This window comes from Brachyhypopomus gauderio, chromosome 2, assembly GCF_052324685.1.
Source record: "Brachyhypopomus gauderio isolate BG-103 chromosome 2, BGAUD_0.2, whole genome shotgun sequence".
NCBI lineage: Eukaryota > Metazoa > Chordata > Actinopteri > Gymnotiformes > Hypopomidae > Brachyhypopomus > Brachyhypopomus gauderio.
In genome coordinates, this window is record NC_135212.1 from 40,489,463 (window position 1) to 40,506,689 (window position 17,227).

At 40.9% G+C, this 17,227-nt stretch overlaps 1 long non-coding RNA gene across 1 annotated transcript; it reads right to left on the reverse strand.

The window, feature by feature from the left end:
* Window positions 1-9,378: 9,378 nt before the first annotated feature.
* Window positions 9,379-15,690, reverse strand: LOC143504819 (uncharacterized). The gene is made up of 3 exons (XR_013127660.1): window positions 15,496-15,690; window positions 15,333-15,399; window positions 9,379-9,770 (listed from the first exon to the last, which is right to left on the reverse strand). It is a non-coding gene; the product is annotated as an uncharacterized LOC143504819 (long non-coding RNA).
* Window positions 15,691-17,227: the final 1,537 nt, after the last annotated feature.

The window sequence follows — 17,227 nt, forward strand, 5'->3', positions numbered from 1 at the left end:
TCAGGATCCACCTTTCTCATTGGTGATGAGACGAGGTGTGACATGCAAAACCAAAAAAGGGGCAGGATTCTCTCCACTGTTGTCCCTCAGAGGGAAGTGCTGGGTCCCCTTGTGTTCTCTCTTCACACTTGTTCTCTTGGTGAAGTAATGTCTCCTCATGGTTTCTCCTACCACTGCTATGCTGACAGCAATCAGCTAGTCATTTCCTCCCCACCTTCCAACACACAGGTTTCCAGTTATATCTCAGGGCACCTGAAAGACATCACTTCATGGATGACAGTCTAACACTTGAAGCTCATCCCAAGTAAAACTGTACATCCCATGAACTCCTGATCATCACCATTACCTCACTGTTTACTTCGAGAACTCCATGGGCACTACATCTTGGTGTATCTTTGGTTGACCCATTATTGCTCTTGATTCATGTTCAAACCTGTGATGCAGGTTTCTCCTCTGAAACCTGTGAAATATTTGATCCTTTCTCACTTGGAAGGCCACCTAGGTGCTTTTTCAGTCTCTTGTCATCTCAAGACTTAATGTATGCATCTTTGCACTTGCTGGTCTTCCTCTACAGCTTCCACAGCGACATCAAGCTTCTACAATTCAGAATGCAGCAGCACAGCTGGTCTTCACTCGTCTGAAGGATACTCCTGGAACTACATTACTGTTTTCCCTTCTCTGTCTTCAAATATCTGTTCACCTCAGATTTACAACACTAATGTTTGTCTTCAAAGCCAAGAATGGATCGGCCCCTCCCTACATGATGGTAATGGTCATAGCCAGATCTGTGCCTTGCTCTGTTCTTGAAGTATGGAGTTGAAGACTGTTTTCTGTCCTGGGTTGCAGATGGTGGAACAAATGTCCACTTTAAATATGCTTGACCCCACATGTAGTTGCGAACTAACTTGTAGTCAAGAGGGGTGAGATCCTCAAATATCAAACTGTGGTCCGAATGGTTGACTACAATTAACTACTGCAGTTGTGACATTTTGGTAGCTTATTTGAATGTAGTCATTTCTGTGCCAAAACTAGGGGGTGCAAAGATACAGCAAAAAAACATAAACGTGCATGTTTTAATATTATGCATGTGTAATTCTGCATCCTGCGAGCATAAATGAGTAAGTCGGCACAGAAAGACGAATTTCACATGTGTTTGTGTTCAAACTGTCTTTTCACAGTCTAATATTTTTACCTTCTCGATTTCATCATGGTTTACACGTGACTATTATGTTTCCTTCTGCGGTTTTGGCACTTTGGGGGTGTGGTCATGGCCATTTTTTGGCACTGTGGGGGCAGGGTCAGGGGAGTTTCTTTCAGTGAATGCTATTGGCTGATGGATCCTGGTTTTGTGACTGACAGCACAGTACACAAAGTCTTTTCAGAAGATGATGGAGCATGACAAACGTAGACAGGTGAGTTAGCTATTCTGGTTAAAAATAAAGTTTGGGTTGATCTAACTTATAAATATAATTTACACTTTCTAATACACATGCATTCACTGAATACCTTCCTGTAATACCTATAAGTTTTACTAAAGTGGTCACTGAGGGTGGTCCATGATTTTTTCCATGATGAAGAGGGTGTCCATGATTTTTGTACTGAAGCATTGCAGAGGTGATTATTTGAACATTAGACAAGCTAGCTGGGTTATTTAGTTAGTTAGTTAGTTAGCTATAACATACAGTTCAGGATACAGGCTTAATTTCATGTTGGTAGCATTAACATTATGAAGACTTTGTTAGCTAGCACTAGAGAGCTAACAAATACCTGTTACTGTTATAAGGTGAGAAATGGTTTATTTGTATAACATGTTTCATATACGGCAACACTTAAAAGTGCTTAAAGGACATTAACGTTTTTCACCAGTGGTCTTATTGCAAACACTTTGAGCAGGCATCTGTTTGCTGTTGATTTGGCACTTATTGAATTCTACTCACAGATTAAGATAGCTACAGTTGGGCAGTCATGGCCTGGTGGTTTGGGAACTGGTCTTGTGACCGGAGGGTCGTGGGTTCGATCCCCAGACCTGAGGCCATGACTGAGGTGCCCCTGAGCAAGACCCTTAACCCTCAATTGCTCACTTGTATAAAAAAAATTAGATTAAAATGTAAGTCGCTCTGGATAAGGGCGTAAATGTAAATACAGTTAATCTGCCTTAACAATAGTAATCTTTAAAATAACATCTGGTAGTGGCTACAGAAATATTAAGTCTTAGTGTGTTTTTAAGCTTTTTATTATAATTTTCCTGCCCATGAGCAATTTTAACTAGGTCTCGCATGTAAGCTTTGGGAGGCAAGGCCTAGCAGTATCAGGGTGTACCCATACTCCTCCTGTTTACTGGGCCTTCTCCTCTGAGGAGGCTATTTGTTGGATATCAATTGTAGTTACTGGAGTGGATTAGTGTTGTCAAAAAAATCGATATGTATCGATACTGAACCTTCTGAAACGGTACAATACTCGTTTCTCTTAAGTATTGATTCTTTTTACATAAAATGCGCTTTCGTTTGACCCACTCAAGCTGCCGTAATGCACAGGACAGTTTGTAATGCTAAAATGGCAGCTAAAGCAAACACAGTGTGTCTTAATAAGCAAGGAAAGCAGCAGAAGTGCTGTTGGATTCAAAGCAGATACAGATGGAAAACCGAAGGACATGAACAAGCCAGTTTGCAAGCGGTGCTTTTGGAACATTTCAACGAAGGGCGCTAAAGCCTGGTTGAGTGACCATAGCGCTAGACTCCGCAAACCTCCGCGAGCGGTGGAGGTGTTTATACTTTCCGCTTTGCAGTGTTGTCCGAAACTATATGTGTATAGTATAAAAGAAACACCCCTCAAAAACAGGGGAATGAACACTTACCTGACGAAGTTTAATGTTTCTTTGTGTTTCAGGTTTGAAAAGTGCTGGAATTTAGGCTAAAGTACTTGAAAATGCTTGAAATTGTAACTACTTCGTTTCACAACAAATATCTGTCTGACTGACCAGTTCTCTTGTATTACGTTAACAAATTCCAGGACGAAATATGAGAGAACGTGAAGATGTTAAGATTGGGCGTTTTGAAAATAAACAACCATCAAATAATGTGATTAAAAGCGATTTATATTGAATAATTTCGAGTATATGTATAAATATTTAACTTAATTAAGTTTAACGTGCTGGGAAATATTGGTTCAAGCGCTTTAATTCCACCTTGTAAAGGTGTATGAACCCTGCAAACATGACTTTGTTCATTGCGCTGAGGCGCGGTGCGCGCAAAGTTACAAAATTCGAGAGGTGCACGACCTCGCGTGCGCCGCGCTTCAGCGCAATGAACAAAGTCATGTTTGCAGGGTTCATACACCTTTACAAGGTGGAATTCAAACACTTGTACGTCACTTTCAACGTCAATTTCAATATTTCCCAGCACGAGCAAAGACACTTTGTCAGACGTTCAAAAGACGTCCACTGAAAAGCCAGAACGAAAGTTTTTGCGACGTCTTTTTAAACGTCTTTTGGACGTCTATTGCTGCGTTCAGTTGCAGTTTTTGCACGTCCACTGACATCCAATAAAGGTCCTAGTCAGACGTTCAGATAGAAAACTCATTAAGTTAAGGTTAAGGTCCTAGTCACACTGTCAGATTTTGAACCAGTTTTGAACGTCCACCAAACATGCAAAAATGGTTCTGGACTGACCGACGTGATACAGACATGATTTTAACATCTTTCTGACATCGCATGTTTATTGGGATAAGTTAAATATTTATACATATACTCGAAATTATGCGCTTTTTTAATCACATTATTTAATGGTTGTTTATTTTCAAAACGCTCAATCTTCACGTTCTCTCATGTTTCGTCCTGGATTTACAAGAGTAGTAGTAGTTGCGCTAATAGTTTGTGGTTCTTAATTTTGCTGCCAGAACTAGTTAGGAAATCTCTGTGTTTCCATATGGCGCCAAAATCGTGCATTACTCCCAAAACATATCTGGAGTCTGTTCAGATATTCACTGTTTTCCCTTTGGCCAATTTGGTCTTGAGGAGGGCTACTAGCTCAGCTGCCTGAGAGTCCACTTAACCGTTTAAGTGCTGGATCCTTTGGTGGGAATCAGTTCTCTGAGGGGCCCCTCACTCTCTGCGTAGGAGAGAATAAAGGTGCAACAATATGAGCACATGCCAAGAAATGAGAACAGTTGTTTCTTAGTTTGCGGTTTTGGAAGCTTCACTATGGCCTTCACCCTTTCCTCAGATATCGCATGTGACTGTTGAGATAACGTGTCCTAAGAAGTTTACTTTCTTTCTGCAGTATTGCAACTTTGATTTAGATGCCTTGTGGCCTTCCTTTGCTAAATGATTTAGCAGTGCCACTGTGCCCTGTCTGCAAAGGTCTCTGTTTGGATCACAAACTAAGAGATCATTAGTATTTTGGAGTAAAGTTGTTCCCTCAGGAAGTTTCAATAAGATAAGATAAGATAAGATAAGATAGCCTTTTATTATCCCACATGGCGAAATTGTGGTGTTACAGCAGCTTACAGAGCATACAAAAAGGAGTTAAACTTCGCAGTTTAATGTTTGCAGGGTTCATACACCTTTACAAGGTGGAATTCAAACACTTGTACGTCACTTTCAACGTCAATTTCAATATTTCCCAGCACGAGCAAAGACACTTTGTCAGACGTTCAAAAGACGTCCACTGAAAAGCCAGAACGAAAGTTTTTGCGACGTCTTTTTAAACGTCTTTTGGACGTCTATTGCTGCGTTCAGTTGCAGTTTTTGCACGTCCACTGACATCCAATAAAGGTCCTAGTCAGACGTTCAGATAGAAAACTCATTAAGTTAAGGTTAAGGTCCTAGTCACACTGTCAGATTTTGAACCAGTTTTGAACGTCCACCAGACATGCAAAAATGGTTCTGGACTGACCGACGTGATACAGACATGATTTTAACATCTTTCTGACATCGCATGTTTATTGGGATAAGTTAAATATTTATACATATACTCGAAATTATGCGCTTTTTTAATCACATTATTTAATGGTTGTTTATTTTCAAAACGCTCAATCTTCACGTTCTCTCATGTTTCGTCCTGGATTTACAAGAGTAGTAGTAGTTGCGCTAATAGTTTGTGGTTCTTAATTTTGCTGCCAGAACTAGTTAGGAAATCTCTGTGTTTCCATATGGCGCCAAAATCGTGCATTACTCCCAAAACATATCTGGAGTCTGTTCAGATATTCACTGTTTTCCCTTTGGCCAATTTGGTCTTGAGGAGGGCTACTAGCTCAGCTGCCTGAGAGTCCACTTAACCGTTTAAGTGCTGGATCCTTTGGGATGGGGTGGGAATCAGTTCTCTGAGGGGCCCCTCACTCTCTGCGTAGGAGAGAATAAAGGTGCAACAATATGAGCACATGCCAAGAAATGAGAACAGTTGTTTCTTAGTTTGCGGTTTTGGAAGCTTCACTATGGCCTTCACCCTTTCCTCAGATATCGCATGTGACTGTTGAGATAACGTGTCCTAAGAAGTTTACTTTCTTTCTGCAGTATTGCAACTTTGATTTAGATGCCTTGTGGCCTTCCTTTGCTAAATGATTTAGCAGTGCCACTGTGCCCTGTCTGCAAAGGTCTCTGTTTGGATCACAAACTAAGAGATCATTAGTATTTTGGAGTAAAGTTGTTCCCTCTGGAAGTTTCAATAAGATAAGATAAGATAGCCTTTTATTATCCCACATGGGGAAATTGTGGTGTTACAGCAGCTTACAGAGCATACAAAAAGGAGTTAAACTTCGCAGTTTAATGAATAATGTTTCTAAACTTGCACGTAGTGCAGCATTGTAAAGGGTGGGTGATTCACAGTAACCTTGACATAATCTAGTGAATGTGTATGTTTTTCCTTCGAAGGAAAAGTCAAACTAAAATTGGCTATCTGGATAAACTGGAATGCAAACAAATGCATTGGCAAGATCCACTACACTGAACCACTGGCTGTCTGGGGGAACCTGAGAGAATGGTGTAAGGATTTCTGAGCAAATCCTGAACAAACCTCCATTCCTCTCACCCTGGCTTCTTAACTGGGAAATTGAGTTCTTACTGGTGAGGTTTCGCATGGCACCATCACGCCAGTCTCTCGTAGTGATTGGAGAATGGGCCTGATGCCTTCCACAGCTTCAGGTTTCAACAGGTATTTGTGTTGTTTGAGTCTGTAATAAGATTTGGGAACGAAGCACACTGGCTCACATCTTTTAATGAGGCCCACATCGTTCTTTCCCTTAGAACTTTGCCAATTCTAATTCTTCCGCTGTGAGGAGGGTCATACGTGTGGCCTTTGTGTGTTGTCATTTTGGTCAAATAATTCCAGTGTGTTAGGTAGTGATATGTGGGGCGTGGCCCATGGGACACAATAAAGATTCATTTGTCCTTCACTCAATCTTACCAGGCCTGCTGTCCATGTGTCGTTCCAGATTGGTGCATGTTCTAAGGCAGCTCTGGTGTCAGCATATGGCGGTGGGTGTGTATTGTGAGGTGGGTCTGGGAGTGGTGCAACTGCAGCGCATTCCTCTCCTCCGGGTGCTCCAGCTGGTTGTTTTGTTTGTCAACGGCTGGTGGACGACGTCTCCTTGGGGCGGCACACACTGGGGCACCTTATTAGTATTTTCTCCATCCCCTACCTGCCTAACTTTCTTTTGCATATTCACTCTCTTTCGAGCATCCTCTAACCAACACTTAGCCTTGTGAAACATACAGTATCTCCCTTATTGTCACGAAAATACTTGCATGCTTTCTTATGATCCTTTTTAGGTCTCTCTTGAACCCTCTGTATCAACTTTCCTAAATACACCACACTCAATGAGCCACTTGTGGGTGCCACCCCACAATTTTATATCCAGTATAGAACATGTTTGCAGCAGTCAGTACCTTAAAGTCTATTCATCTGTTCAAACAGGCTATTGGGATGTTGGCTGACATCAAAGTAATATTTTTGCTGTTACTTAAACTGTTACTTACTTAAACTGTTAATTCCAACATCAACATCACCATCAGCTGGTAGACTAAACAGCTCCTGCAGTCCCCCTACTTTCACTATGGACCAAGTCAGGAGACAGCTGAGGAGACTTCACCCCAGAAAGGCAGCTGTCCTGGACAAAGTGTGCCCCAGAATGCTCAAGGCATGCGCTCTCCAACTAGGGGAGACGCTTCAACATGTCTTCAACCTGAGTCTATGCCTAGGGAAGGTTCCTGACATGTGGAAGACAACATGCCTCATTCCAGTTCCCAAGAAGGCACACCCGAAGGAGCTGAATGACTATAGGCCAGTTGCTCTGACATTCCACGTGATGAAGACCATGGAGCGATTACTGCTGTGTCACCTCAGACCTCAGGTCCACCATGCTGAGGACCCACTACAGTTTGCCTACCGGGAGAAGTCTCCAGTCCTGTCCTCTCTCCAGTCCTGTTCACCCTGTACACATCGGACTTCAAATACAACTCAGAGTCGTGCCACATGCAGAAGTTCTGATGACACTGCAATTGTGGGGTGTGTGCGTAATGGAGTACAGAAGCCTGATTGAGGACTTTGTGGTGTGGTGCAAAGCAAACCATCTGCATCTGAACATCACCAAAACCAAGGAGATGTGCGTAGACTTTAAAAGGTCCAGGCCATCACAGCAGCCAGTCTCCATCGATGGGGTCGAGATGTGGAGATGGTGAAGTCCTACAAGTTCTTTGGTGTGCACCTGGATGAAAGGCTGGACTGGTCAATGAACACAGACCTCCTATACAAGAAAGTCCAGAGCAGACTTTACTTCCTCAGGAGGCTTGCGTCCTTCAGGATCTGCCAGAAGCTCCTGCTGATGTTCTACCACTCTGTGGTAGCCAGTGTCCTCTTTTATGCTGTAGTGTGTTGGGGAGGCAGCATCAGCAAGAGGGATGCTGGACGTATTGACAGGCTGGTGAGGAAAGCTGGTTCTGTGCTGGGTTTAGAGCTGGAGCCCCTAACACCACTGGCAGAGAGGAGAGCCCTCAACAATCTGCTGAACATCATGAATAATATTCACCATCCTCTGCACAACACGATCACCCGGCAGAGGAGCTCATTCAGCGGCAGACTGCTGTCCCAGTCCTGCTCCACCGACGGGCTCAGGAAGTATTTTGTCCCCCAGGCCATAAGACTGTTCAACTCCTCACAGCACAGCAGACTACAAACTATGTGACACCTCCATCCCGGTCACTCTAATGCAGGCGTACTCAACTAAATTTGTCCGCGGTCCAATTTTGGCAGATACCTGTGACCTGAGGTCCGCTGCGGGGGTGGCGAACGTAAGTTGTTGAGCGGGGGGGTGGCGAACGTAAAGCCTTGAAAATGGACCTTGAAAGTGACGTACAAGTGCTTGAATTCCACCTTATAAAGGTGTATGAACCCTGAAAACGTGACTTTGTTCATTGCGCTGAAGCGCGGCGCGCGCGAAGTTACAAAATTCGAGAGGTGCACGACCTCGCGAACCGACAGCGCGCGAGGCACTCGCGCACACGCGGAGCCACAGCGATTACGTCATTTTCGCCGCGCGGACCCTCGCGCCGCTCGCGAAGCGTCAACCAGGCAGGCTTTTATTTTAAGTTGTTGAGGGGGTGGCGAACGTAAGTTGTTGAGCGGGGGTGGTAAACGTAACTCTCGTGACGGAGTGTTTTGTCAATAGCCCTGAAATAAATGCTCCGGTTTTGTTTTGGTCCGTATCCAGTTAATCAGGAATGAGATTGGGTCCGGACAGGACTGCGTTCGGGTCCGGATCCGGACCGCGGTCCGCCAGTTGAGTACCCCTGCTCTAATGGATATATCCCCATATCTGATGTAAAACCCTCCTGGTCCCATACCTCTATTCTCATTATTTTTATTTTTATTATTATTATTTGTACTTTTTACTATTGTACTATTGCACTATGAATAGTTTATTCATTCATTGTACAATGTTCTAATATTGCAAAATTGCACTGCTAATTTTTTTCTGTTGTAATTTTTGTCATGTACCTCATACTGCACTATCTGCATGGCTGGCATCAGTCAGCGTCGTAATCTTCACAGCCACTTAGTAGCCAACTGCACAACCTCCGTACATAGGCACACTAGAAGTCTATATTATTATATTATTTTTTTTACTTTATTTCTATACTTTGTACTTACTGTATATTTTCTTCCCTTCATAACCCTGTGTGCTCTGTCTATCTACTACTGGAAGTCAGGAATTTCCCTCTGGGATCATGGGATCATGCATGCATGGTGTGTGTGTGTGTCTGTCTGTCTGTCTATCTATCTATCTATCCCCATCTTTTAAATGATCAAAATACAAATTACTATTAAAAAAAAAATTGCTATCAAAATACAAATTTCAACAATGGCCATGAATAGGTCCCTCCTATTGCCTCTCACTGAATCGACCCGTGTACATCTACAATAACGGCCTTTTCTGTAGTTAGACATCTAATTAGGCCTATTATCTCGTTAAGCCCTTTATTACTCCCAGAGTAATACTATTCCTTTCCTATTTCAATGCAGGCAGGGACGCCTATTCTGTGGAAAACTACAAAAAATATATTTTTTACTTACGATTGCGTGCCACCACCGCATTCTTTTTATTTGTCGGATGAGATGGGAGTCGTTGGCGAGGTCAGAACTTTCACCCTGGTAGTACTTTCCCTTTAGCTTGTGGGGTTCCTGTTGTCCAGCTCAGTCCCAGACTGAAGAACATCCTCAGTGAGCTTCAGTTCATTCCTCCGCTACGATCCTCGCTCATCCTGCGGACTACGCCAATTTCTGTGGTGGAATTGATGGCACAGAAGTCGAGGTCTATATAAAAAGTATTAAAGTATGATGTGAAGCCTGCGTTTCACGCAGCAACTCTGAACTGCCTCTCTCAGTCCAGTTTCTTTATAGTCAATGTGTGTGTGTGTGTGTGTGTGTGTGTGTGTGTGTGTGTGTGTGTGTGTGTGTGTGTGTGTGTGTGTGTGTGTAGAAAAACTAAGGATGCCTGCTTTTTATCAGTTTCCCTGGGTGCATAGAAACAGATAAACAATATTATCTCTAACTCTGCTGCTGCACAGAAAACTTCAGTCTTCAGTCTTGAAAAATGTCTTCAATATGCATATACGCTGGCAGCGATAAACCAATCAGAGAACATTACATAAAACGTAATTGAGCAAAGAACAGCCGGGAGAAGCGTCCCTACAATCACCATTCGACTGAAGGCAGCAACGATAGCACAAGACTTGAATATCAAAAACTTTTAAGTGCACCTTATGCACCAGAAAATACACTGTAAAAAAAGTTTGTTGAATTTACGGTAATAAGCTATAAAATAGCAACAGTAAAAGATCATAAATTAGAAAACAGTATATCACTGTAACAGATGCAATAGTTTACTTTTAAAAAATAAACAGTATATAAAATAAATTTTTACAGTCATAATATGTAGAAAGCACACATTTTTAATGTTAATTTCAATATTTTAGGTAAAATATATTGGAAAATTCCGTAATGTAGTAAACAAGGAATTACCCTAAAAATAAAAAAAATATTCAGTCTAAATTACAGATTTTGCTGATGAGTAGCCTACATTTCAATTTACAGTGAAAACCATTCGTCAATCAGCAAAATCGCACCTTGATTTCTACAGAAAGAAAATGCTAAAAATATGGCCAGTGCTGAAAGGTAAAGCATGTTGAAATATAGGACAATGTACTGCCATTTTAGAAATTGTCTTTGTAAATATGGGTCAAATATTTATACATATAAGGAATACTGTGTTTTCTGGAACATAAGGTGCACTTAAAAGTTTTCGATATTCAAGCCTGTGCTATCATTGCTGCCTTCAGTCGAATGGTGACTGTAGAGACGCTTCTCCCGCTGTTCTTTACTAAATTACGTTTTACGTAATGTTCTCTGGTTAATTTATCGCTGCCAGCGTACACATTACGTATCTGTGTCAGGGACAGATTTTTGAATTCAGTGCACATACAAGGCGCACTGCTGATTTTTGAGAAAATGTAAGGCTTTTCTGCTTAAAGTCTGTAAAATTGTGTAGCGTCGGTCCACTGGGGGCGGCGCTACTTCCCATGAGCCCCCGCGGCTCCGTTATTGATATGCGTTATGTGTAAGTGTTATGACATGCTGTTGTTGATTATGTATTTGATTATATGTTTTGTTAGTTTAAGTCTCCCTGTATTAGTTTATGTATTTGTACATTGTCTGAGTCTACCTACCGTGTTTGTGTAATGTTACAGTGCTAATGACCTGCCCTCATGGTTCACGTATTGTGTTTAATACGCGTGATTACGGCTTCGTGCGTGATTACGTTGCTAATGCAAAATAAAAGTTCTGGCAACCACAGCTGTCAGTTTTTTACCGTAAATTTAATGGATTTTTTTTTACAGTGTACGGTATTCCTTATATGTATAAATATTTGACCCATATTTACAAAGACAATTTCTAAAATGGCAATACATTGTCACATTTTTAGCATTTCTTTCTGTAGAAATCAATGTGAGATTTTAGTGAGTGATGAATGGTTTTCACTGTAAATTGAAATGTAGGCTACTCATCAGCAAAATCTGTAATTTAGACTGAATATATATATATTTTTAGGGTAATTCCTTATTTACTACATTATGGAATTTTCCAATATATTTTACCAGAAATTAATATTAAAAATGTGTGTTTTCTACATATGATTGTAAAAATAAATTTTATGTACTGTTTATTTTTTTTTAAGTAAGCTATTGCATCTGTTACAGTGATATACTGTTTTCTACATTTATGATCTTTTACTGTTGCTATTTTATAGTTTATTACTGTAAATTCAACACACATTTTTTTACAGTGTGGTCACATTTGATTATGTAACGTTGGGGTGGTTGCATAATCAGGGGGCGGACGCACTGGCGCTGGAGAGCGGGACTCAAGGCTACTTGAATTAGCCATACTGGCTAATCGTGTTGTGCTTGCACGGAGCACTCTACTCTTACGTGCAGTGTTGTATAAAGTATTAGAGACCCATACTTAAGTAAACGTACAAGTACTCTGTCAAAAAATTGACTTGAGTAGAAGTCGAAGTGTTCTTTAAAAACTTTACTTAAAATTGACCTTCATACATGTGCATGAATTCCACCTTGTAACTTTGCACGCACAAAAATCGAGAGGTGCACGACCTCGCCACGCGACCGTGCGCGGCCAACGCGCATGGGCGGAGCCACCGCGATTGCATCATTTTTGCCGTGCGGACCCTTGCGGCAGTCACGACGCGTCAAGTGAACCTAGATTACGAAGCTCAAGTGTTCAGTGAAGGCAGCAGCAGAGTAAACGAGACGCAACCGGAGCATGCGCAGTTTTCTCATAAGACAGTCTGATCGCTTGACCCGGTGACAGCGCCAGCTAACATGTTTATAATTGTAACGAGTAACTATACAGCAAGTAAAAAATTTATCTGAGTAAAAGTATTAAACTGATGGAAAATATGTAGTGTTGACTCTGACAGAGTCACGCAAATGACTCTGTTCGGCGAAACTGAAGCAGTCGTGGATTATTTTGTTAGTTGGTATTTTGATCACGGATACTTTTGAACATCACAGAAAATAAAAGAATTACTTTTGATGGAATATATGTCCAGTTTTCGGGTACCGCACCGAACCCGGAAGTAAGCCTGAACCACCGCTACGACGTGATACGATGGACTCGTGAGTAAAAATGAACAATTTTACATACGAGAGTTCGTACAAAATATATAATCTAATACTAAACATTAGAATATAAACAGTATTAGAGCATTTAAGTACTGGAGTACTCAGTATCGTGTAGGATGCTAGCGTAGTTGGCTACGTTAGCTTAGCTTAGCCTGTCGTACTATCTTGGACATACATATCATAACATAACGTTCATAATATTACATAAAATTACTTCGTTGGAATTTTCTGGTCTTTCTGTAAGATGTCCAACGTTGTTGTTGTTTGTAGTAGCTCCTCAGTTTTGTGTAAGGAATTAGTTATGTTAGCTTAGTTGGCTAAGGGTGTGTACCGGGTGTGTCATATTTGGACATGGGTGTGGTGAGTGACATACCTTGGAACAAAGCTGAATAACTTTTCTATGTTGTCAGAAAAGACCCTAGTGAATTATATTTTATATTCTAGAACCTGGATTAAATAACTATGTAGTAAAGTTCAAGCTCAAGTTCATGTTTTTTTTTTTTGTTCTTCTGTAATAGAAGCTATCAAATAAAACCAAACTTATGGAAATATAAGCCTGGAGATGAATCAATATGTTGGCCCAACTGTCTACTTCAGTTTGAGCCCTGAATGATCATTTTCCTATATGTACAACTTGAGATAACTAGTGTTGAAGTGTTGTCATGGATATTCATAAAATTGCATATGAAATGTGTACATATTTACAGCCACTCAATCGTCTTGAAAGTCATTGTTTTATCCACATTAATAGATTTCATAAAAATGACAAACCAAACCAATGTATATTGACACAAGTGAATAAAAATATTTTAGCAATTAGAAATGGTGATAACTGTCAAATACATTTGTGGTTGTTTGAAAACTCAGTGGTTCCACATCAGGTCTGTGTTCGATAAGTGGTCAAATGCCTGTGTATTGTATCCCTTTCCTGGGATGTTTTAATCTGGGTAGTCACTCTACCAAGCACCATATGTTTTAGAGGCTTGATTACTGCTTATTTAGGACAACAGCAAACTTAAGTAGCAGTCGGCTGGAGAGAGACTTAATAACATTTTTCTTGCTGTCTCAATTACTGTTTATGGATGTTTTAGTCATGCCCATGTCAATGTTGATATAATGAACTGTCAAGTACTGTTATGGATTATGTATATCAGGAATAAACAATATTATGGCATGACAAATGTACCTCAAAATATAAAAAAATTATATGTACAGCATGAGAGGAGCTGCTGGAATATTAGAAGCTTGTTGGTGTGTTTTGTAGGTACTGTACAGTCCCAGGCCAAACAGGGGCTGGATATTGGTTGTTGGTGTGTTTTGTCAGCTTTAACACATTAAACTTTTAATGTCAAAGTTCTCTGGAATTATCCCAAGACATCTTTACATTTCTAAACTCATTAGACATTGGGTTGTATGTAGGGGTGGGCATAGATTAATTTTTTTCATCTAGATTAATCTCACTGAAATCTTGAACTTAATCTAGATTAATCTATATTAAAATGGCTCATATGCGTGCTACCCAAATAATGACTAAAAGTCAGTTTTTGAGATTGGGTTTCTTAATACAGAGGGTGCATTAGACCAGGGGCTCATCTCCTGTTTCCAAAATGCATCAATGACTGCTTGAGGAAGCTGTTCTACTTTGATACTTGAAGAAAAAAACATGCTCAATAAAATGTAGGCTACTTGTGTTCAACGGTTTATTCAGTTAAACATGAATTTGTAAGCCTACATACTGTACATTAAAAGGGGTTGATAACATGTTTATTCAGCTAAACATGATATTTGAAATGTAAGCCAACATTTAGTACATTTAACCTCACGGACGTAATTTTCAAAAGTCAGTTTTGGTCCTCTGCAGTTTTAACGGTTAAAAAGAAATATTTAAATAGCGACGAATCTAGCACTAGGACCATGCAGAAAACGACCGCTCCGAGCTCCGCTCCGGTAACACTTTACGTTCCTAAAAATGAATTTTCCATGAAGCAAACCTGGCGACTTCGTGGATGCATCCATGTAAACACACGTACGATTTGTAATTGACAGGTTTGAAAACTCGTTCTCGCCCCTACTGTGCAATTTGGTTAGGAATACAGCCGAGCTAAACTATCAAGTTGAAAGTCATCATAGTTTGCTTACCCATTTTGACCCAGTTCCCAACCCAACTTTAAGAATAGATTAACGGCGATTTTTTTATCGCCCGATAAGAGTGTCAAATTAACGACCGCCGTTAACGGCCCACCACCAGTTGTATGTTTAGTGGTACCCAAAGCTAACGGGTTCCCTTTGCATATGTCAGGGCAGTCATTTAGGCAGTGTATGACCACCATTAATTACTGAGTAGCCAAGTGGCCTTCCCCCATACATAAAAGGTCACTCTCCAATAGCACTGTTGATGCAGCAGGACTAGGTGCTCAGGTTCACCTTCAAAGAGTAGAGTCTCTGCTGCATTGCCTACATCAAGATCAGTTAATTGTATATAAATAAAAGGAAATTATCTTGCTAATGTTTAGCAATCCCTTTGTTTGCCATTTTTTGTTGCATCTAAGGGCAAATATAGCGAAGGCTGACTCTCCCCTTCTTGCTTAAGTTGTTCCAAAAAGAAGTAGAAGTGTAGAGCCTCTTGTGGGTCTGGTCTTACCCTACACCACATGAGCTTGCATGTAAAGGATCTTCACAGGGTATGACACCTCACAGATGGGGCAAATCTGTAAAACACAGAAGAAGTATTAAAAAATTTGTAATGGCCTTTCCAATTAGGTGATATCCTAGGCTGAAACTGTGTCAGTAATACTTTAAATAACCTCAGCTGGATCATTGGCACCTTCACAATCCGAGTCGCTGACCTAGCAGTTCAAGATAAAATGACAACACCACAATTACAAATGCCTAAAAACCATCAGAAATGAAGAGGTGTCTGGAACAAAGCTACTGCATGTAGAACATACACTGACAATTTGCTGACAATCTTGTGACAGTAGTGATAGTAGCTGCACAGGTACAGGGATCTGACAGTTATAGCACTTTGCCTTAGGCATCCTTGAGAACTCTTCAGCTGTGAAGGGCAGAGCAGAGGTGTCAATTCCAGGTTCAGAAAGTAAAAGTCCTCGCCAGGATTTTTGCTCAGGCTTGTGGATTGTGTTGATTCCACTAATTGGATTGCACTAATTAGAAAATCTAGCAAGCTTCAGTAAAATCCTGGTGAGGACTTTTACTTTCTGAACCTGGAATTGACACCTCTAGGGCAGAGGGTGTGTCCAAGCTGTCCTGGATGGGCATAATATAATAGCAGATCTTTCCTGTAAAGCCGGTTGCCAGTTTGGCATCGGAATAGCCCTCTGCCTCAGGTGACACAATGTAGTTCTTAGCATGCATGTTACTGAACTTTAAACATCTCTACATGCTGCGAACAAATATTTACCAAGTGTATTGTGCAGATACTGCTCTGCTGCAACTTCTGACCTGGGTAGGTAGCTAAGCTAAGAATTTCATTGCATTTGGAAACCCTATTTCACACTGTGAAAATGAATTTCACCTGTCTATGTTCGTCGTGCTCCGCCATCTTCTGAAAAGACTTTGTGTACTGTCAATCACAAAACCAGGAGCCATCAGCCAATATCCTTCACTGAAAGAAAATCCCATGAGCCCGCCCACAAAGTGCCAAAAAACTCCCATGACCCCACTCCCAAACTGCCAAAACCACCCCTTGTCAAAGCTTGCACAAAAAAATCTGAAGGAAACGTAATTGTCGCATGAGAACCGTGATTAGATCACATTCGTGATCGTGAAAAAAGACAGTTTGAGTACCTTACTGTCTTCAAATGCAGACTGATCTCATCTATTTGTGCAGTATTTAAATGACCAATAATCCTGCACTTACTGAAAAATAGCATTGAAATATTATTGTCTTGAAATGTCTTGAATTCCGCTGAATTTCCCAGGTATCAGTGCTGTTGGGTACTGCACTCACTCATGATTAAATTTGTAATAATTTCTCAGCACTGACATCTGTGTCTATCGGTATTTCAATTCAGTGCTATTCTGGACTCTGACCTATTTGTACTAGCTGGAAAGCATATTCTCAGTAAATGATAAAGCATGTTCGCAAGCTGCTCTGGACAAGAGTATCGGCCAAATGCCATAAATGGAAATGTTGTCCAGTTTGGGATTCTTCCCAGAGAATGGGTGTTTCCAAGTCATCACTGCCAGGTCAGGTAGGTCATCTGTTTGTCACGATTTGGAGGCTAATTGCTGGCTAGCTGCTTCAGCAGTGGCACCGTTTGTGTTGTTCCATCCGCGACAGAATTACCAGCCACATTTGAAGCTGCAGTCTCTTTTTTTTCTGTGTTTAACTTTTTTTCTATACAGGTATTACTGTAGCATCAAACATCAGTGAAGCATTGCTCTCAGTGTTAGGTCCATGGAGGGCAACTTCCACAAGTTCATATTTATATTTGATGATCAAAATGTATTTGTTCATTTGAAAACATTCCAGTAATTTAATTGCCACATCAGTTAGGTTTTGCATGTTTATGG